The 23,619-nt window shown below is 48.4% G+C and overlaps 1 pseudogene; it reads right to left on the reverse strand.

Moving 5' to 3' along the window:
• Positions 1 to 404: 404 nt before the first annotated feature.
• On the reverse strand, positions 405 to 1,638 carry LOC149329957 (uncharacterized; annotated as a pseudogene).
• Positions 1,639 to 23,619: the final 21,981 nt, after the last annotated feature.

Raw genomic sequence — 23,619 nt, forward strand, 5'->3', positions numbered from 1 at the left:
ATTCGGCAGTGTAGAGAGCTCTACTTGAGCCCGAGCACAGTCGATGACCGCGTCGTGGAGCGATAGGAAGTCACAGCCCAAGATGATCGAATGCGAACAGGACGGCAGAACGATGAACTCGACCAAATATAAAATGTCTTCTATGACTACTCGAACAGTAGATGCTGCTATCGGCTGGAGGAGGTGCGCACTTGCAGTTCGTAACGACAGGACAGAAAGGGGCGTCTTCACTTTCCTCAAAGAGCGGCAAAGCGCTGCATTCGTGACAGAAACCGCAGCACTGGTGTCGACAAGCGCCATGACAGATACGCCCTCTACAAAAACTTCAATTAAATTAGCAGCAGACAAACGAGGCCTTTCAAATTTCGACGACTGCGCAGTTCTTGCCTCAGGAACTGCGGCACCTAGTTTTCCTCTTGAGTGGTCGAGCGACGCCGTCGCATCGGAGAGATGGAGCGCCGACGTGGAGAACGCGAACGGCGTCCAGCGAAGGCGGTGCGCTCAGGAGACAGAGAACGGCTTATGGGCGGCTCAGCAGGAGGCGAATACTGTCGCTGGGACCAGTAACCGGGAACTTCTGGACGAGGTCGTGAAGCGTTCATGCGTCGACGGCAAAGCCGCGCCACATGACCTGGCAAGCCGCAGAAGTAGCAGATCGGGCGGTTGTCAGGCGTGCGCGAGGAGTTGCCCAGTTGAGCTGGCAGTCGAATGTTATCAGGCGTGGCCCAGGAGGTTTGCAGATGAGCAGGCGGTGGAACAAAAGCAGCAGGCTCTCGAAAAGGACCAGGAGGCGGAGCATAGGTAGGTGGTAGAGGTCGCGCAACAACCTCCGCATAGGTAAGCGGGGCCGCGAGAGGTGTGGGCTGAGGGGCTTGCGGGAGAGCCTTAGCGACCTGTTCTTGAATGACGTGCCTCAGATTCGGAGTTATGTGTGGTGATGGCTCTTGATGACTTGAAATAAGCGAGAGCTGCCGAGCAACTTCTTCCCGGATGAAGCTCTTGATTTGCGGCAGGAGCGATGACTGGTCTCTTGCATCGTTCAGGCCAGCAAGCGAGTCGATGCTCGTGGTGTGTTCGCGTGTCAGAGCCCTCTGCTTGCGTAGTTCGTCGAAGTCTCACATAGGGTGACGACTTCGGCGACGGTGCGCAGGCCTCGCGCCAACAACATCTGAAAGGCGTTGTCATCAATGCCCTTGAGGATATGCCTGATCTTGTCGGCTTCGGTCATCTGTGCGTTCACCCTCTTGCACAGGTCCACGACATCCTCGATGTAACTCGTGAAGTTCTCTCCGACCTGCTGCGACCGCGCACGCAAGCGCTGTTCGGCACAGAGTTTTCTGACGGCCGGGCGGCCGAATACCTCTGTGAAGTTCGTTTTGAAAACGGACCACGATGTAATGTCCGCCTCGTGGTTCCGATACCACAGATTTGCCACGCCCGTCAGATAGAAAACCCCATTGGTCAGCTTAGTTTCCGCGTCCCACTTACTGTATGCGCTCACTCGCTCATACGATGTGAGCCAATCTTCAACGTCATGGTCGTCCGTGCGCTGAAGATAGCGGGGTCCCGCTGGCGGAGGGAACCAGCACAGACGACGGCGGCCGGGCTCACTAGTACGGCTTGGTGGGTCGAAGGCATCGCGGGAGGGGGTAGCGTTCGGCTGAGGAGTTCAAGTGCGAGAGGATATACCCTGCACCTCCACCAAATGTAAGGTGGGATTTGTTCAGTGAAACTTCACAACGGGAGCAGGGCTAACAGCAGTTCGAGGTCAGCTGGTCGACAGGAGCGTGCACCAGGCGATGGCAATGCGGCTCGCGCGTAGGCCCGTCGTCTTCCTTACACAAGTACCTAGGTATTCATATCACTCAAAATTTAACGTGGTCTATTCATATTGACTACGTTATTAATAATGCTATCCACATGTTAGGGTACTTACGTCGCAATTTCTCAGCTGCTCTCTCACCTCTTAAAATTATACTCTATAAAACACTTATACGTCCTAAACTAGAATATGCAGCATCAATATGAGACCCTACGCATGAAACCCTCGTATATTCCTTGGAACTAGTCCAAAATAATTACGTTCGCTTCATTCTTTCAAATTACAACCGTACGGCAAGCATCACAGCCATGAAATCTAACGTGTCACTCCCACCGTTACAAACTCGCCGTAAAATTGGTCGCCTAACACTATTTCACAAGATATACCATCACGTTGCGCTTCGCGACTATTTCATATCACCCCCGGAATACATTTCACGTCGAATCGATCATCGCCACAAGGTTTGCATCCCAACATGCCACACCAAATCTTCTTTTCAGTCATATCTTCCTCGCTCATCTGTGGAATGGAATCGCTTTCCCCCCGATATTGCAGCGATTGCGGATAACAAAACGTTTCACGGCGCAATAGCTATCATTGTTTATTCGGAAGGAAGTTGCTCATGTGTTATATCTGTTTGCACTGTGTTGTGTACATATTTATTGTATGTTATTAACGCTTTGTGAATGTTGTTTGTGTTATTCTGGAGAAAATTTATTTTGTACTACCTGTTTTCACTATATTATATTCATTGTTCTTTATCCTAATTAACCCACTCCCCTCTGTAATATCTTTGGCCCTGAGGGTAAAGTAAATAAATAATTAAATAAATAAATAATCAGGAACGCAGATTCATAAAAATAGTTTATGTTAAGTCGGACAGGTAGTGCGGCGACGTAAGCTTGGCCGTGCCGATCAACGAGAGAAGAGAGTGCCCTCTACGCAGAATTGGTACGCTCAAAATATGCTGTGATCATTGTCGATGATTATTTTTTTGTCTGTGCTCTGTTAATACTGCCGATGGCGCATCAACAGACCCAATGAACTCCTATGATAACTGCTGCTTAGCTGAATCTTGCATTCAAGTTTCGGAATCCTTTTCGGACGTAACTAACTTGGTGCTACGCGAAAAGGATGAGACGATGTTGTCGCGATTAAAAGTGACCAGATAATCTCGAACAGAAAATTACAACCTAAAAGCTTCATCGTGGATGGCACCGTAAACAGGACGTTGCTCAAAGCATGCTCCCATTCTTCACATTCCCATGAAGCCTATTCGACTTCAAAGACGAAACTCTGCAACCTTTGCAACCTTCAACAGCCGAGCTCCTCGACCATTCATCCAATTCGAACGGTGGCCTGTGCCGTGACCTGATCGGAGCGTCCGAACGGCTGGCTGCCACAACGGTCACCGCCGGCTATAAGAACAGAGCCAAGCTGAGCCGCAGCACCAGGCGAGTAGCAGACGAGCCATTACGCTAGATAGACGCTCTCCCGGGGCCGCCCTACTCCTTTGTGCTAGCCCGTTCTGCTCTGAGCCCTTGTTCTGATTACGTAAATGTCTTTGTAAATACTAAATACTGTACATAAACGTCCGTCTGACTCACCGTCACCTCGACCGTTCTGCGCTCAGCTCTGCGCAACAGACACAGCAGGCTGGGATGCTTGAGTCCCAACAGTGATGACCAGGCTTGGAGGCTCAGTCCCAACTGTACACAAACACATGACCGACGCGAATTCATATCGCGAAGCAGTCGAAGTGCTGACTGTACAAAATCATGACATCTTTTACTGAAGCTTTCTTTAAAAATTGTTCTGCGTCCACAACATTTAACATTGCACTCCTACATTTATTTTCTTTTTCTATAAATGTTTTTTTTAATTATACTTTATTTGCACATAAGAAACCAATTGCACCAACAAAATACTCTCCTTACCTGTTCTCACACCAGAAAAATTTCTTCAAATGAAATTAAAAAATCATGCCAGGTAGCTCCGCTTCCTCAGTGTATAACTTGCAATGGAAAACTACAATGAGCAGGCATTCGTAATTGCTGTTTACGGAATCCTTTCTGGCAAAATAAATTTTTTTAGGCCTGCTTGGGCGTTTTAGTTCAAATGTAATCTCAATTCGAAATTGATCTGCTTTGATCATTAGACCTTGATTTACATGTATTCTTTGCAATCTAATACCTTTAGGCTTTTGCTTGTGTGTTCAGAAGAAGAAGAGCGCTGCGAACGGCAGCTTCTCTTGATCGAGCTTCTTCTTTTTCGAAATAATTCGTGCTTCTGCGGCCTTCAAGGCAACCTCGCCGCCCCAGGCGATGGCGGATGACCCGCCGCCTCTGCTGCCTTCTGTGGTGAGCAGTGTGAACCGCACCGATCAACCTGGATGCAGTATGAATCTCCCCTCAGAGCTTCCGGGGTCATCTAGTTTCTCCGACTCGGATGACATGGAGTTCGACGCTGGCTACACCGAGATTGTGAGTCGGCGCCTGAAGAGGAAGCTTTCCAAAACCCCGACTGAGTATGGGCCCAGTGTGCGTACGAAGCGGGTTATCAAGTCCATCGTGACCACGAAGATGCCTAACCAACCCAGTGTGAGGAAGAAAACAGCTAACGAGGCCAATGTAAGTGAGCAATCTCTCACACAATTTCATACATGCCTGTTGAGGATTTAGAGAATCTCAACTCCATCAAAAGGCAGACTTTGACTCTTCTTGAACGACTGGTTCCGGGTCAAGCCAAAGAAGTGCGTATTAATGGAAGAAGGAATATCCTCTCTGTTGATGTATCTAGCCGGGCCACCCTGGAGAAGTTGAAGACCGTGTCTGTCCTTGGCAACATACGAGTCCGCTCGTTCTTCGCTCATGGACTTAACACTACTGCTGGAGTGATTTCTGGCGTGGACATAGAGATCAAGGATATGTACTTGGTGCAACTGCTATCAAGTTCTGTTCGCATAACTGACATCCATCGTTTCGGCCAATCACGGTGTGTCAAACTAGTGTTTGAGGGCACTACTTTACCATATCATGTGAAAGTGGATTTTGTGAGGCACCCAGTGCGTCCTTATGTGCCCCGACCGGTGCAGTGCCGAAAATGCCAGAACATTGGACATGTAAGTGCTGCGTGTACGAGCACGAAAGCATGTCCGCGTTGTGGTGGCGTGCACGAGGGACCTACATGTACGATTGAGCCTCCAGTTTGTGCCAACTGCAAGGGTCCTCATGAGGCAACATCTAGGGAATGTCCGAAGGTAAAAACAGAGACGAAGATCTTGAAGAAAATGGTGAGAGACCATTCTACTCACCGAGAAGCAGCAATCGCGGTACGTCACTCCAGGAGGAGGACACGAAACCGGCAGAAGAAATTGAGCTCAGTAAATGAAGTGTCAATACATCAGGAGGACCGAGACCACCCTGCCGCGCAGAAGCCACCGCCTCCAGCTCCGCAAGAGCCAAGACTGTCAACCACCCAGGAGGACTCCGCAGAGTGGCCACCTCTACCATCGCGTAATGTAAGCTCTATGACACATCCGCCTGTGTGTCTGCCGGATGTGTCTACAACACACGATCAAATGAGGGTGATGCTGAAACAGCTGATAGGCACCTTATGGCTGATAATTGTTGGAGTGGACACGCCAATTGCTAAGGCTGCTGTCCAAAGTTTAGACGCTATTGAACCGGTGCTTGCCACCCTTTAATAGCAGTAAAAAATTATGGCTCTACCGTCGTCAGCACCCTCACTACAGGAGAGAATCTCTCGATCGGCAGTATTACAATGGAATGCTCGATGTCTGCGAGGCCGCCTAGCAGATTTCAGGCAGAGGATTTTCAAGTACCGATTTCCAGTGCTTGTAATATGTGAGCCTAATATCACGTCTCCTTTTCGACTCTCCGGTTATGAGTTTCCTCTCTGAAGCGGCTGGGCATTTGAGCAAGGTGCTACTATGCGTCCGTCGTGACCTCACTTACGTTCGGCATCAAATTCCTGGGGGCAGTAGCAACGAGTATGTAGCAATCACTGTTACTTTGAATGGGCGCACAATCTCTATTATAGGTGGCTACATACCACCAAGGGGTCGATTTGATGCCCTACGACTACAATTGCTACTCGACAGCGTTTCGGAGCCCCATATAATAGTAGGAGATTTCAATGCGCATCACCACGGCTGGGGAAGCGCCGTTACGAACGTTCGAGGACGGGATATCGCCACGTTGATGGACAATGCAGGTCTTGTTTTGCTCAATGATGGCACTTGGACATTTCTACGCGGGACTACCTACAGCAGCTTCCTGGACCTGGCATTTGTATCCAGGCGCCTCTCATCGTTCGCAACGTGGTGTGCTGTTTGAAACTCATGGAAGCGACCACATACCAACATATGTGCAGCTACGGTGGTTTCACCGTCTTCCAAATGCCAAAATACGCTGCACCGACCGGAGTGCTTTCCGCATTGTTCTAGAAAAAACCTGTGTGAACCTCGCTGATCCAATAGATCTGGAAGAGCGTATTATTTCGGCCATGCAAGATACAACGCGCAACATCTTAGCGCCCAATTCCTCAGCTCCAGTGGATGTGATCTACGCGCAGCTTCGGGCGATTCGTCGGCGCGCAGAAAGAAAATACCGGAGGACAAAGGAGGTCTCGGATCTCCGGGCCTCTCGACGTGCCCAGAACCTAATACAGCGCTATTTGGAGAACCTAGGCAAACAACGGTGGTGGTAATTTTGCAGCGGATTGGATCCCCGCAAACCACTCTCCAAAATCTGGCACGTTGTTCCAACACTGCCGACATTTCCCCAGCAGAAACACCCTTTCCGTGCATTGGCACTTTATGAAAGACGGCAAGAACTAGAGGTGGCGGAGGATTTCTGTTCGAGAATGGCCGGAAGCGCTTTTTCACCTCTTCAGCATCGATGTGCTAATCCCACGATGGACGATCGACTGGAAATCCCCTTCCCAATTCAAGAACTGAAAGCAGCTCATTCTGCTTGTAGGCATCCTTCGTCCCCAGGACCTGATGGAATAAAATACAATGCGCTTCCTCATCTAGGCCCACAGGTAATGGAAGCCCTCTTAACATTGTTCAACCACTCTTGGGCCTCTGCCACTGTTCCACAGCAGTGGAAAAGAAGCCGCATTGTGGCCTTGCTCAAACCAGGGAAATCGCCACTCGACATAACATCCTACAGACCAGTAGCTCTGGCAAGTTGTATTGGTAAGACGATGGAGTGTATGGTGCTAACCCGTCTAGAATTGTTCCTTGAAAAACGTGGACTATACCCTTCCACAATGACGGGTTTCCGCAAAGGCCGGTCTGCCATCGACAGTGTAATTGATCTCGTGTCAACGGTAGAACAACAAAAACGCCATCACAGGTTGACTGCTGCTCTTTACCTCGACATCAAGGGCGCATTCGATAATGTTCAGCATGGTGCAGTACTAAATGCACTCGATGAATGTAGTATAGGCGGACGTCTACACAATTGGATTGCAAGCTATTTGACAAATCGGACAGTCTACATGGAGACTCTTGAAGGAGACATAGCAGATCATCATGTTGCTTGTGGTGTTCCTCAGGGAGGAGTGCTCAGTCCAACGTTGTTCAATCTCGTGCTCATTGGCCTTTTCAAACAACTACCGAAGACTGTTTCTATATCCGCCTACGCAGACGATATTTGCATATGGACATCAAGTGTCACGCGTCCCCAAGTGCAAGCAAGATTGCAGCGTTCGGTTTCCATTACGTCTGCGTACTTGCGCCATCAGGGGCTTAAACCTTCGCCATCTAAAAGCGTAACATTGGCTTTCACACGCAAGTTACTGGCGTGGTATCCGGTCACAATCGACGGGCAAATTGTTCCATACGTAACACATCACAAATTCTTATGTATTACGATGGACCGTGACCTGTTCTGGACGAAGCACACTTCTGTGCCTAAGAAAAAGCTCGACAGCTTTGCAAGCATTGTGCAGTGTATGGCAGGAAAATTTTGGGGTCCCTCTGAGCGATCTTTACTTCACGTGTACCAGGCGCTGGTAGTCGGTCTTCTCAGATACAGTGCACCCGTTCTTTCCGGGGTCAGACTATCAGGCCTGCGTGCGCTTGAAAGCGCGCAGGCTCGTGCTTTAAGAGTATGCTTGGGTTTGCCATGTAAAACTTCTACATGGGGCACATTTTATGAGGCCCGCGCCTGCCTAGCACGAATTTTTTTCAACAGAAGCCACTTCGTGTGCATTTGTGGCATCTGACCAGGCATCGTCATCACCCCCTGACCAACATTAGTGCGGTGCGTCCAGATGCAGCCTTTCCAGAGCCGTCTGGATGCAGCGCAATGCGGTGCCTTCGAACTACGTGCCACACCAGATTGCGGAGATGCCACTTTGGGCAGTACCAAAACCATCTATACATACAACAATCACAGGGATAACAAAGAAGACGCATATTCCAACAGTCGGTCTGAAACAGCTGGCGCTGTCACACATTACATCTATGTATACTTACACCCAGCATGTTTTCGTTGACGGATAAGTGACGACCACCTCTTCAACTGCAGCGGTGATAGTGCCAGGAAATGCCTCATGTCACCGTTTCAGGCTCATGCACAAAACGTCCTCTACGGCAATCGAATTGGCAGCCATGCGAGAAGCCGTCCTTTATATTCGTCACCAGCCAGCGCAGCAATGGACTATATTCTTCGACTCGAGATCGGCATTGCAGGTCGTACAAACTTATGTAAAACCAAGGGCATGCGAGCAGCTGGTTCAACAGATTGCGCTTTTGTTAGCCGAAGCTTTCCACCGCGGCCATATGATAAAGTCTCAATTGATACCGTGTCATTGCGGCATAGCGGGAAACGAGCGTGCTAAGCCGAGGCTCGGATGGCACATAGTGATAGTGCTTTCATTGAGATAGCCTTTTCTAGATCAGACATTGGAGTCTTGTTGGCGCATTTAATGCAAGCCGCAATGCAGTCGCACTGGCATGATTTGAGTCATCAACAGGACCGCGTCTGTAAGCTTGACGCTGACTCACGACATCTTCCACAGCTCCCATCGAGGGTGAAGTACATGCCGAGTGTACCTCCCGATCTGAAGAGACACCATACAGTGGTCACTGAAGAAGATAGGCCGCACCCAGTAGCCAAACACACTTGCTAACGCGTCTACAGAAACGTAAATTCTGTCAAGGCGAGCATTAGAGGAAAACTGAAAATGAGTGAAGTGTATACTGTCTCATTTGCCATCTATGATGGTGCGACGTCATGGGACTTTACTCCACCGGTTACGGCTTGGCGTTGCCTACACCAAACGCTAGCTTCACCAGATCGGCATCGAAAGCAACCAAAATTGCGTACAGTGCCACACTCCAGAGACTATTGGACACCTTATTTGCGAGTGTCCGAACTATACTGCTGAAAGAAGAACATTGGAGGCGACAGTGAAACAACTGGACTCTCGCCCACTCTCTGAGGAAACTCTTCTTGGCGCCAGGACGAGACGTTCTGATTGGTGGCGTGTAATAAAGGCCCTGCGCAACTTTTTGTGTGAAACAGGCCTGGATACTCGTCTGTGACCGCCTGCCCACTACCTACATGGTTAATGACGTGTCGGTGTTTGTGTTGCAGACACCAGTTTTATGAGTTTTATGTGCGTCTACTAACCGCGATGCGAGTGCCAGCCAGTGTTGCGTGCGTGCGTGTGCGTGTGTGCGTGTGTGTGTGTGTGTGTGTGTGTGCGTGTGTGTGTGTGTGTGTGCGTGTGTGTGTGTGTGTGTGTGTGTGTGTGTGTGTGTGTGTGTGTGTGTGTGTGTGTGTGTGTGTGTGTGTGTGTGTGTGTGTGTGTGGACATCACCCGTGAATCTCATTGTATTATGCCATCATCAACCTTCATTCGCACTTTCCTTTTCCTCCTCTTCCCTTTCCCCTGTGTGGAGTAGAAGGCCAGGGCCATGTTACCACCGGCCGACCTCTCCACCTTTTCCTCATTAAAATTCCTTTCTCTCTCTCTCTCTTGTGTGTATTGCCGGTAAATTTGATATAAACCTTTTGTAGACAACCAAACGATTCTGGTCTGGTCCCTGCATATTACAATGTTCCTTTAACTCGTGGTTATCAAAGCGCGAAACTGAAGCAGCATGCGAAATGAGAATGACAAAAGTAATTTTCATTGGAGAACAGTGAGACTAAAAAAAAAGTTTAGTGCATTGTGCTCGAACAAAATATTGAGGCAGTATGGTTCTCACTATAGGCGGTCATCAGACGATGGGCGATATATCTGCTCTAGGATGTAGGAAAGTGACACGCGGCAGGTGTTTCCGAACCGCCTGCGCATGGTTTCGAATTGAATTTGAATTCAACGCTACAGTAGTTTCGTTTTGTGAAGTGCGTGTGACAAAAGCTTAGCCGAAACGAGCAAAGCACGTGGCCGCGGAGAAACTAGCGCTAGAGACAAAATCTATGGATTTTGATGTGATCGCGATATTCAAACGCCAAAAAATATACTCGTGATATTTTTCGACAACTGCGAGACAAAGGTTATTTTCGCGCTATCTTTCTCGAGAAATGGATCTCACCTCGGGACATTTTTTGAGGGCTGTGTCATGTAAATATCATTAGCGTGTGCTTTTCAACAATTCTTGAGACGCTCCGTGCCAAAACGCGCTATATGTCAGGATTCATGTTTTCTTTGTGGAGGGTTTTTCTGCGCTGTTATATTTCTTAGCTAGCCACTAAAGGCATGTAAGCGGCAATCCATTTTTAATTCTTTTCTTTATGCACTTTAGGTAATATACAAATGGATCAGTCTCTATCACATATCTTTATGATATGGAAGTGCTTTTAGAAAGGCCACGTAAAAGCAGTCTTAAACCAAACACGGCGAACGCACGCTTCAGCGCTGCATATATAGATTTTAGTGCGAGGCGTAATCTCTCACTGTCTATCCAAACGGTTCATATAAATAAACTTGATCACAGTACTCTTTCGGTTATATTTCATATGCAGGGTTGACTAACAGGCGGCAAGGGATGTAAATTTACAACTCCGCAGACTGCTCGTCATTTGTACAGAACTTTGAACGTTTGCCAAATGTGCGCCTATTGGCGTTTTAATTGTTGAGGAGGGATCGTTTGTTGTATACACTGATAAGTGAACACAAAACTAATTGCATTCTCCTATGCTACAGTAGACTTGCCTCTAGTTTAATAAGAAAGAAAAATAAAGAGGAAGAAAGGCTAACTCTATATTATATATTTTTAAATTAGCTTCGCTACGCCTTCACGCTTACAGCTTTTTGTAAATAAAAAATAACTTTCATATGCCATACCTGTGTGCACAGAAATCGATGCTAGGCAGGTAAAATATTAATAACGGTGGTTTACTACTCTTGTATTGCCTCCTCTTGTTAAAAAACACCTGCATTTATTATATTTTGGGGCAATTGCACTCACGCTATGCATTGTTTACCACCCTTACAAGCTTTGTATTTGAAGGTGCTGTTAGCATCTTGAACAAAAACAGAACAACGAAATACCGAGACTCGGGGGGTAGTGAGAAGAGTTATTTCCAGCTCCTTTTAGGCATTTATTTTTATTATTCGAGTGACCGAAAGACTCGGTCCCGCATCACAGCTAGCCGGCACGTGTCCGTGTTGCGTGAATATGGAGTGATTCATTATTATCTGCATGTTTCCTTCGAGGTTAGTGGTCCTGTTTGCTAGCCCGAGGACTGTTGCGTGAAGGGTCTCAATGGTACTTTGCATGGTGCACAGCATTGTCTTGATGTCTGTAATTCCGGAACACAACCGGGGAAGAAGAGTGGCCAGGGCCAGAGCTCTCCTGCACAGCCACGGAGACGATACGGGGACAAGGTTCGTTGACGCCGCGGAATACGCAGAACGCTCGCGATTCGCGGTTGCGGTCGTCGATTCGTGCGGCAAAACGCGCATAACGTCAAGTGTAGCGTGCGAACGCGCAGAAGAGGCGGAGGAAGCGGCGGTGGCACTCGCCCTCACGGATCCGACGTGCACCGTGGTTCTCTGCGACTCGCGTCAGACGGTTAGAAACTTCGCCAAAAGATGGATCTCACAGAGAGCGGCCCGACTCCTGAGGAACCGACAAGTCCAGCAGGAGGTAGAATTCCAAACCAGAATTCAATGGTTCCCGGCGCACATGGGAGAAGTATCGAGGACGTATCGCAACCGCAATAAGACGGCACACGCCAAGGCGCGCGAGCTCGCGAACCGCGCCGGCGACCGTCGTCCGTGGAATAGCACCAAAGACTGCTTGACCAGCTACAACGAAATTACCAAGGCCCTCTGCCTGGCCCGCCGAACCTTCCCTCCGCCCAGCGACAAGCTGGACAGGGCGCACGCGGTGACCCTCAGACAACTGCAGACGCTCACGTACCCCAACCCGGAACTATACCACAGGCTTTACCCCGGTACATACCCGACAAATATATGCAAGGTCTGCAACGCCAATGTATCCACTTTAACTCACATGCTCTGGGACTGCAACAAAAACCTTCACGGTGCTAATTCCGGAACCCTCCCGCCGCGGTTGGCCGCTGCCTTGCGCAGCCCCAGCCTCGGGGACCAACTCTGGGCCGTCCAGCAGGCCCGCGAGGCGACGGCGAGGCAGCGCCTCGACGTCCCCACGTGGGAGACCTAAGGCCCCGTCGGCGAAAGCTCTGCAGGACTATGAATAAAGTTGTTACCAACCAACCAACCGAAAGACTCAAGCCTATGATTTTTGCATCATGCTCAGTATACGCGAGATGCACCCAACATTCTTATTAGGGATGGAGTGCACGTGGGAGGGTATAACGTGGGCCAAAAACAATCTATAAAGAACAACCTAGAGGCGGGCGCAAAAAGGATTTTAGAGGGCCAGACTATAAATCCGAGATGCACTCTTGTTTGTTTTCCCATTGTCTGTGTACAGCTGTTGTAAAGCACCGTTCCAACTTCTTGATTGCTTCGCGAGACGGGACCAGAGAGGTCTTCAACAGCCATTGTCATCAGCAGCAATTTCCGCGATTTTGTATATCATTTTCCGTATCTCGGTTTCCTCATCTAATATTTTCATTCCTAACATTATATTTCAGCACACCCCAGAGAGATTTCTGTTCTCAGCCCAAGACGTGCATAATGCCTTTGTTGCTGTCACAGACGTAGCGTTTTTTGTCTGCGCTCTGTGCGTACTAGTTCGCTGGGCTAACCTTTTCTGCGCAGCTCCACAACCTGCTCGACACTTAAAAGCGTAATCATTCATCACCACGAGCGGTAGTCGGTGTGGCCTTTCGCCATAGTCGCTTCGCAGGAAAAATACATCTGTCTATCTAATGTTTTATTGTCATAAGTTCTAAAGTACAAACAACCTTGTCAGGGCTGGTGGCGGGAAGCATTCCGTCACAGCTTATCCACTAACGTCAGAACGATCCGCTGTTTGCGCACTGTGTACTGTCGCCAGCCTTCTGTGGAACCTCTGATATTCCTGACAGAAAACTCGTGAATCTTAAAGGTGCATGTTTATTTTAAGAGAAAAATCTGCTCCGTTCCGTTTCTCAGCAGTATGACGCTCTTATTTGCAGTAGAATTGAACAGAAGGGTAATTTTATTGAAAAACGAAGCGTTTTCTTTTCAGTTGAGGACAGACATGCCCGTCTGCAATATTCATGAAATGATTGCAAAGTAAGCAGGGCTGTGTGTCGCTGAATTTTTGCAAGAAAACATATTGCTACCACGTATAATAAAATTTCAACATGCAGCCCTTTCTCTACCCTATAAACAAAGATCTTCCCATTTTTGCGAAGAGGCGATTGCACAAAACCTTTCGGTCTAGTCATTCGTGCAACCTACTGTAGCGTCGCCTTTTCCTGAGACAAGGGTGTACATTACATTTTGCAGCCTGATACAAATATCTGGCGCAAGTATCGCAAATATCTGACACATTTTCCCACGTTCTTTTTCAAGCATGATAGGTACGTGTTTTTCCTTCCACCCCAGCTCAAGTGTGCTCTTGCAATTATACGGCGAGAACGAATGAAGAGAGCTCACCAAGGAGCCAGTACCCAAACCGGGCGCCGCGCGAGGTTATGCCAAGACCCGAAAATTTTTTGCGAGATGCTTTTTAAACACCGTCTTTTTTTTCTTAACAGTCGCTTCGCAGGAACCTCTTCTTCCATGCATATCCCACCTGTAGAATTCCTCGCTAATGTACTCAGTGCTAAATCGAAGGTTAGCACTCAGTCGCCGCCTCCGTATCAGTTAGTACAGCGTCGTATGCGAAATGCAGAGGTCTACCTTCGGATCTCGCATACGACGCAGAGGTCTACCTTCGGATTTCGCATACGACGCAGAGGTCTACCTTCGGATGGAAGAAGAAGAAGACGATGATTAGTGGGCCGGCTGTCTGACACCGGTCCGTAATTTTCGGCTTTATTTTCTCACTTCAGAGGTTTTTCAGTTTTTTGTGCCGTGTGTTGTCGATGTGCGACGACCTGGGGGTCCCTGGCCGCCGGCAAAAGCACGTCAAGCGACCTCCTCGGCGCTGTGCACCGTATCAACGCCGACACGGAAGATCACCACCAGCTGAACTCCATGCTGCACTGATGGCAGCAGCGGCAGCGGCGGGTCCAGCGGCCCCTGTAGTTGCGGCTACAGACCAGGGCCCGGCAAACAAGAGGCTGCGTGACGACCAAGCCAGCAACGAGACTCTGACCGACCATCCAGAGGACATGGACCAAGCATAGTTCACAGTTGTCTCGTTTCCTGTAGTCTTCAGGCCCACCGAGGAAGGAAGAAGCCCATGGAAAGCTAACCCCAACACTGTGGCTTCGGCGGTTGTAGCATCGGCACAAGAAAAAGTCCTCAGCCATCGTATTCACAAGGATGGGAGCCTGATGGTTACAGTATCGACGCTGCCCGCCGCCAACCGTCTGCTCACGGTAACTAAGCTGGCTGGAGTGGCCGTAGATGCCCGAGTCCCATACTCTTACATGGCAAGCTACGGCAGCATACAAGATGTACCTGTCACCTACACAGACGAAGATCTGAAGGAATATCTACGTGACCAAGGTGTCCTTTCAGCAAGGAGGCTAACTGCCTACACTCATGAGGATGGTGGGAAGATCAAATAAGTACGCCGTCGCACAGTTATATTGGAATTCGCAAAATATGCGCCGCTACCAAAAAGAGTAACGCTTGGGTTCTGTAGGTATACCCTGTAACTGAATACGTCGGAGCAGCAACTCAGTGCTATAAATGTCAGAGGCATGGCCACATATCAAGACATTGTAACGGCCCCGTGCGCTGCAAAGTGTGTGCTGGCGCCCACTCCTACAAAGAATGCACTTCGAGAGCACAACCTAAATGCGCTAACTGCGGTGGCCCACACCCTGCTTCCTATGGAGGGTGTTATAAAAAGAAAGCAACCACAGTTGCTCGCACGGCAGAGCAAACACAAGGGAAACCCCCCAAGCGACATGAACCACAACCTAACCCCGACGTGGTTTTCACAACTACGGCAGCTCTTTCCGAGAATGAGTCAACAAAGCGTGGCAAAGCAGCTGACAAGACGTACGCAGATGCAGTAAAAAAGCGTGGGAAGTCCGTTGGTTCTTCTCCTTCATCAAAGCTGCTGCAGCGCACTGCACAAGACCCGACAAACAGCGTCGCTGGCTCTGAGCCTAAGGCGCCACAACATGACAGGAAGATCAGCGACAGGCAGCAAACCGGAAGCTGTGAACAAGATATCACAAGTCTACTCATTCCGATGCTGTTTGCAGCCATCAAGGCTTTTATCCGTGCAAACCCCTCGTCAGGAGGACTCCCAGAAGTAGAAGCTGTCCTTGCAATGGAGCCGTTGGTGTCGGTCACCTACGCTCCGCAGGGGCGTAATACCACACTTCAGTAATCATGGCTTCAACAGCGAGAACTTCGCCGCAGCTGACAATCCACAACATCTTTCGTACATGCACCATTTTCCAGTGGAACGCTCGCGGGCTACGCTCTGAACTCACAGATTTCCGACAGCTCGTGCGAGCGTACCGCTTCCCCTTCATAGTCATCTGTGAATAAAGCGTCGAGGAAACTTTCTGACTCCACGGATACTACTTCCATCATTCACAACGACCAGATAACGTCAGCAGATTGCTGGTAGGCTTTCGCAAGGATATCCCGGCCTCATCGGTTGATGTCCCGCCTCACAGCGACAAAGAATACGTGTGCGCTGTCACAGTTATTGCCGGATAACAGTACACTCTGATTGGAGTATATCTTGAGCCAGGCACGCCATTTGATGCTATGAGACTTGATAACTTCATAGCACGGACGCCCTCACCGCATATTATTTGCGGAGAAGGCAATGCTCATAATGAAATTTGGGGCAGCTCACATACATGTGCCGGAGGTGCCAACCTTGCAAAACTTCTCTCCAAGCAATTTAGTTCAGCCATTAAATGACTGCAGCATCACCTACCTCCGAGGTCCGACGACTACCAGCAGCATCGACGTTACATTTGTCACAAGTTCATTCGCCCACAACTTTGGCTGGTGCACTGATTTGGAGACACGCGGAAGCGACCATTATCCATTCCTCATATCGGCTTTCCATGCGCAGAGGAACCCAAAGAAATTCCTTACAAAATCTACAGACTGGGACGCATACAAGGACGCTGTAAGCAGAGGAGTTACTGCGGCAACTCGCAATGAGGAATTAGCATCGACAATGGCGTATTGCCTGAGAGTGAGTACACAAATTACAACTAAAAATGATAGCCTACCTTCAAATGATGACACATTTCAAAGGCTCTGTGCTATACGCAGGCGAGCTGAAAGGAAAGCTCTGCGCACAAAAAGCCTCGATGACCTACGTGCATGCCGACGGGCACAACGTCACATTCGACGCTCTATGGATAAACTCAGTCGGCAAAAGTGGCGTGACTTTTGTTCTACGCTGGATGTGCGCCAACCAGAAACCAATATTTGGCGGATAGTTAGAGGTATGCGCACGCCGCTTCAACCACTCCACCCCTTCGCTGCACTCTCCCTTCACGAACAAAAATCTATAAAAAATTCAGGGGGCACTTTGACTGAGCCCGCTGTGTCGTAAGACGGTGCGGGCAGGGCACTTTTTTCTTATTTATTTTTAAGCCCACACTAATATCGGTCTAAAGTGGATAGAGGCGGAAGCGTTTTCCGCACCACCTTCGCTGTTTCTGGCACTGGTGGCGTCACATATAATTGAGTACTAATTACTAAGTGATGACAAATCACTAATTAATGATTAATCACTGATTAATGCCTGAATACTAATTAACTGCTAATTAATGACGCTTAAGCTTCGCCTTTAGGAGTGAAACGCGACAGCGCGTTGTAGCGCTGCCAGGGAGTCCACGGAACGCCACCACCCGTTCGGCGCGATGCCTTACCCTTTGAACGCAAAGCTTTTTGAGGAAAGTAAATGGCGCAGTAATTCTCTGTCATCTCGGTGGACACCTGGACCGCACCGTAGAGGAAGGGAGGAATTGGGAGTTAAAGAAGATAGATAAAGAGGAGCCGTAATGAAGAAAATGAAAATTGTATGAAAGGAAATTACGCAGTAACTGTCTCACAAAATTCAGGGGGGCACTTTTTTGACCTAAAGTGTGGTCACTGATGTGTGGTTAAGATGTTAAGCTTCGCCCCTAAGAGTGGAACGCGAGAGCGTCTTGCAACGCTGCCAAGGAGTCTATAGAACGCCATCGCCCATTCGGTTCTACGCCTCGCTCGTCGGTAAATTGGTTTTTGAGGAAAGGAAATGTATCTGTCTCTCATTTGTCGGTGGACACCTAAACCTCGCCGGAAGGGAATGGAGGAACCCTCGCCGGAAGGGAATGGAGGAGGATGAGAGTGAGTGAAGACACCGTATTCACTAGACGCGCCTTTGTTCATTCCAAACCATCGAGCTGGCATGGCGGTTGGCAATAAAGAAAAAAAAAAGAGCTGGCATGGCGGAGTGGATAGCATGCTCGTCTCTCACGCCGAAGACCGGGGTTCGATTCCTGAGCTCGACCAATTTCTTAATCATTTTTATTTATTTATATGGCCTGACTAGTAAAGCTAGTTAGGCTAATTGGGTAATTAAGCAATTAACTAAGCTCAGTCCCACTTACTTGGAGCATCACTATACGATCCCTTCAATTGGTTGCATGGTTACTAGCCAAAGTACAATTGGCCCCGTTTGAAATTCGCGCACTGTGACGTCACGACCGTTTCCACCAATTGAAAAGCGCGAAATTTTCTGTCGACAACTGCTGCTTACAACGATGAGACATTAAAGGCTTCCGCCTTAATAAGCCTCAGAGGAATACTGCAGGCTACTGTCGGCAGGGTCAGCGCATTCGACACTCTCCGCAGATGGTCAATCAGGCATCCCAAAGGCGGCAGTGCCAGCGTTATACCTGCCTTTCACAATGGAAGAACTGTCCACATCTATCGCGGAGACAAATAGACACACGTCTCCGGGTCATGATGAGGTGACCTATGAAGCCATTGAAAAGCTACCCCACACTTCCCGTCTTTGACTCCTGGAGTTTTACAATTCTTCCTGGATGACAGGTGAGGTCCCCACGGAATGGGAGCTGGCGAAAATTGTGCCTGTTTTGAAACCCTGTAAGCAGCCTACAAGCTACGCACAATTTCGGCCCATTGCCCTACTGAGCTGCATAGGTAAGCTCATGGAGCGCATGATCTTTTGTTAAAACAGTGCAACAGTGGAACCGGCTTTCCGAAATGCAAGTGTGCTCTGCAAGTGAAGATGTATTTTTTGCCAATCTGTAACCCCCCTGCTATAACTCCTTCGGGCAAATGCGGGGTAACTCTTGAATGAAGAAATAAAAAAATCTGCAAACGCATAACTTGGTTCCTAGAAAGCCGAAATGAGTTCCCCCAAGACATGAACGGGTTCTGTCAAAACAGGTCTGCGACTGACAATATCATCGCCCTCGTCTCATCAATTGAGGAGTACCTTCATGCTGGGTAAATCCCGACAGCCGTTTTCCTAGACATCAAGGCCGCCTTTGACTGTCTTTCACCATGCAATTCTCGCCGCATTTGCCAGTCTTGGCCTTGGAAGAAAGCTATACAATGGCATTATTTGAAAGATCGGCAAATTTTTATGACCACTCCAAACGGTCCAACACGCTTTCACGCAGTGGAGAGGGGCGTACCACAGGGAGCGGTGCTCAGCCCTCTCCTGTTCAATATTGCCCTTATACACATAAGAAGAAACCTTCCGCGAGGGGTCGGTATAACAATTGATGCTGATGATATCTGCATCGGGACCGCATCACGCTCGCGCTATATCACCCAGCAACGTCTACAGAGAGCGCTATTGCACATTTCGATATACCTGGCTTCCAGAGGTCTTCGTCTCTCGCCAGAAAAGAGTGTTGCAATGGCGTTTACAAGAAAAACGATGAGCCGATATCCGCTGCTCCTAGGCGGACGATCACTACCATATGTACGATCTCAACGATTCCTGGGTGTTGTAATCGATTATAATCTGTCATGGACACCTCAGATCAAAAAACTTCGCGAGAGGCTCACTGCAGCATCGCAAGTGTTTAGGTTCATGGCGGGAACAAGGTGGGGTAGCAACTGCCGATCAATGCTTCTGCTTGAAAAATCCTACGTTGAAGGAACCTTGTGCTACTGTCTACCAGAGTTTCAAAGATTATCTACATCAAGCAATAAGTCTCTTGTTGCCGCACGGAACAACTGCCTGCGAATATGCCTTGGCCTCCCAAAGGGTTTCTCTGCATCAGGAACAGTAGCGGAGGCAGGATGTCTCCCACTAGAGGTGATTGCCGCCCAGGAAACTATGCGTACCCATCTCCGCCATGTTCTTCAAGGGAAGAAGCACTTCCTCCACCGTGTCCACCTAACTCACAGCAACTCTAGCTTTGGCCAGGCAGTGCAGCTCCTGCCCATCCCCACTATTAATCAGCCACAGAAACTACCTCTGGCCTTTCCTCCATCGACACTCTCTCCTCTAAAGATGAAGAAGTTTGTTACAGGTGTGAATGCAAAGAGCCGCATGCCACAGGCAGCGCTTCTGCAAACTACCCTCGCCTACTTAACGGAGGAATATAGGCAGCACACCCATATCTTCACCGATGGTTCATCTACTAAAGAAACCTCTTCATGTGGCCTTTATGTGCCCTCAACAGACCATGCCCTTTCTTACCGGCGGCAGCGGAGGACATCCTCTACGACAGCTGAGCTTCACGGCATTAATGAAGCTGTTTCTTACATCCTGCGCCGAACCGCCGGCCGTTGGGTTGTCTTCACCGATTCGAAAACATCTCTGGAGATCCTGGCCAACCTGCTGAAGAAAACGAATCACCAGCCAGTTTCCCTGGACATCGGATATCTACATCATTTAGCTATTGCCGCAGGCCACTGCATAACATTTCAATGGGTACCTGCTCACTGTGGCATTCAGGCCAATGAAAAAGCAGATGAAGCGGCCCGTAAGGGCCATCAACATCGGAGATACATTGGAACTTTTTTCACGAAATCTGATGCGTCCCAGATGGCTAAAAGTTTTGCTTCCGAAGAAAGGTATCGGCTTTGGAGTTTGCCGACACATCGGTACCAATTTCTTCACTCAATCGACCCACATCTTAGATCAAGACCTCACCCAGAATTCCTCGACAACTGGAAACACTTTATCATCGACTTCGTCTGAATGCTGCATATACAAACGGCTTACGATACCGTTTTAGACAAATGAACAGTCCGCACTATGACAACTGTGCCGCGATAGAAACTGTGGAGCATATCTTGCTTTAGTGCCCTGCGTATGCTAACGAGCGTGCGTACTATGAACATTGCATGCAGAAGCTCTGCTCAGTGGCCCTAACAATGGACAAAGTTTTATGTCCCTTAGCCTGCCTTAGGCAACAGACTTGCAATGAACTTTCTACTCACATATTTAAAAGACATTGGACATCTCGATAAGCTTTAAATTCACTTGCACGTTACCTTCATGCATTCTTCATGCAGTGAACTTCGTCAGCCCATTTGACGGACTATGCACTCCATCATTCCATAGGTTACATCAATACTCGCCATTGCATCCTTAGTACCCATTTCGTGGCCGCATTTTATCTTCGTATTTTTGTTTTACCTCTTGGACTCTGCTCTCCTTCTCTCTATATCTCCCAAATTCCCCTCCCTACGCAGAGTAGCATTGCAGCGATTTTTAAACGCCTGCTAAATTTTCTGCTCTTCAATAAAGAGTCTCTCTCTCTCTCTCTACCTTCGGATCCAGCAGATAGCTTATTTTTGCACTTTATAATGAAATGTCGTTCACGCAGAGCCATTCAACAACGAATTTTTCACTTATCAGCACTATGAATAAAAAAGAGCCCCTTGAGCTTGGTTTCAATTAGAATTTGCTTTCTTTCATTCCTGCGTCCTAAGAAGGTCGCATTACCATAACATTGTCTGTTGATTCTTTTCCATAGTGCCTCAAGTCTAGCAGCCTTGAAGTTGTAAAGAGCATAAAAAGGTTCCCGCAATGCACATGCAGTTCACTGCACCATGATCCTAATGGGACTTGCGGTAATACAAGACTTACAATAAGCTTGCGGAACATCAGAGTCAATTTGTCATAGCGGTTTGTCCCCGGTACAGCAAGAATGAGGTCGCGGATGTTGCCAACAACATGCAGAGGAAGGGAAAACGAACTGTGGTGAAACTTGGAAGCTTTTGTTATGGCCCAAACCGTCACAAACTGGCTATTGACTTGCGCCAGCCAGATGGTGGAATGAACAAACCAGAATATCGGGATCTGCGTGTGACAGCAGACAATTGATGGAACGCTCTATTTTTGAAGGGAGCTTGGCTTATGTCGCTGGCAGATTGCATTTCCTGGTTGAGGCGCAAACGGGTAGCCGGATTTCAGAGAGTACATTTCGCCAGCCTGTGGAATTGAGGACGCAATGTTCATATTAAACTAATCAGGAACGCAAGTTCACAAAAATAGTTTATATTAACTCGGACAGGTAGTGAACCGACGTAGGCTTGGCCGGGCCGATCAACGAGGGAAGAGAGTGCGCTCTACGCAGAATTTGTATGCTCAAAATATGCTGTGGCCGTTGTCGGCGTTTCTTTTCCTTGTCTGCGCGCCGTGAATACTGCCGATGGCGCATCAACAGGCCCAATGCACTGCCATGATAACTGTTCCTTAGCTGAATCTTGCATTCAAGTTTCGGAATCCTTTTCGGACGTAACGAACTTGGTGCTACGCGAAAAGGATGAGACGATAATGTCACGATTAAAAGTGACCAGATAATCTCGAACAGAAAATTACAAACTGAAATCTTCATCCTGGATGGCACCGTAAACAGAACGTCGCTCAACGCATGCTCGCATTATTGACACTCCCATCAAGCCTATTTGACTTCGAAGACGAAACTCTGCAAACTCTCTACTCATCGGAGTGGCCGTGTCAAATGTGCGACTATACTCCATTTCATACATAGCTGTCAACGCTGCCAAAGGTAGGAAAGTAGTCCGCTGCAAAAAACAAGCAAAATGTATCCGTCCGCCTCGCGTCGTGGCTAAGTGGTACGAAGCGCGCGCCCGTGTGTTCATTTTACAAAGGGCCTAGGTTTGACTCCCGGCTTGGCTGGTTTTTCTTGGTTTCTTTATTATTTTTCTTATAATTATCATTAGGTAGAAAGTGGAAACTGTTAAACTCTAATGCGCACTTTGAAAAACACTGCGCTATTTACTTGCGCTGCTTACTTGTTTCGAAGGGAAAAAGCAGTGTAGTGTAATGGCGACGGACGTGATTGCGAAGTGCTGTTCTCGGGCGTTCAGTGACTTTTGTATGCGGCACACAATGAATCATTAATTGTGTGGTGATAGAATTCAGTGTGGCGTCGATTATTCCGAGCAGCCTCGGCTAGCGGCAACCCGGCATTGATCGGCGTACACAGTGGCTTTAAAGTGAGCGGCGTCTGATACGGGAAGTCTCTACTTTTGAGCTGTTGACACAAGGAAAATTCTTTGAAGTGCTTCCGTTCGTAGTAATGTTTTGTATTAGATGTTGGATTCGGTGTGTTATGGGTGTGAGCTAGTGCGGTGAGATGGGGATCGTTGAAAGCTGTGTATTTGGGCCGTGAGCAGAGATTCCGCTGCGCAGGTCAACGAACGCAACAAGTGGTGTCGTATATTAGCGCACCTGCCACTGCAGTTGACATTTTTATTGTCAGAAGCTCGTCATCGTCCTCTCGCAGTAACAATATAAACAAGTAAAAATTCGGGCTTCTTACACACCAATGAGATGTAAGCCCAGCGTGAGTGCACGTTGCGGCTGGCATTTCATTGTTGACATCCGCTCTCATGTTTTTGATCTTTGTAAATATCATCTATCTTTGTAACTAAATTTGTGCATTTTCTCGATCGTAATCTACTATTGTTGTTTTTCACCGCTGCCACAACTCACAAGAGTGTAGAAACTGGTGCTGTAGGTTATGGAATGGTATATATAACATTTGCTACGCGTATCATGTGAGCGGCCTACAGCGGTTGTACGGTCGGTGATTTTTACAGTAAAGAGAACAGCGCACCAGATCTCGGAGGAAGGAAATGCTTCAGGTGAACCACTCAAGCAGACGACATGACCGGCCGGCCTGCGCGGCCGGCCTAGCTGCGAAAACCTGATACAGGAGGGACCGAGAAAAAACCCCAGAAAACTAAGGCACTCTGTTTTGTAGAACATAAAATAAAAA

Source organism: Amblyomma mixtum, chromosome 9 (assembly GCF_055824585.1).
Source record: "Amblyomma mixtum isolate Tamu chromosome 9, ASM5582458v1, whole genome shotgun sequence".
NCBI classification, from domain to species: domain Eukaryota; kingdom Metazoa; phylum Arthropoda; class Arachnida; order Ixodida; family Ixodidae; genus Amblyomma; species Amblyomma mixtum.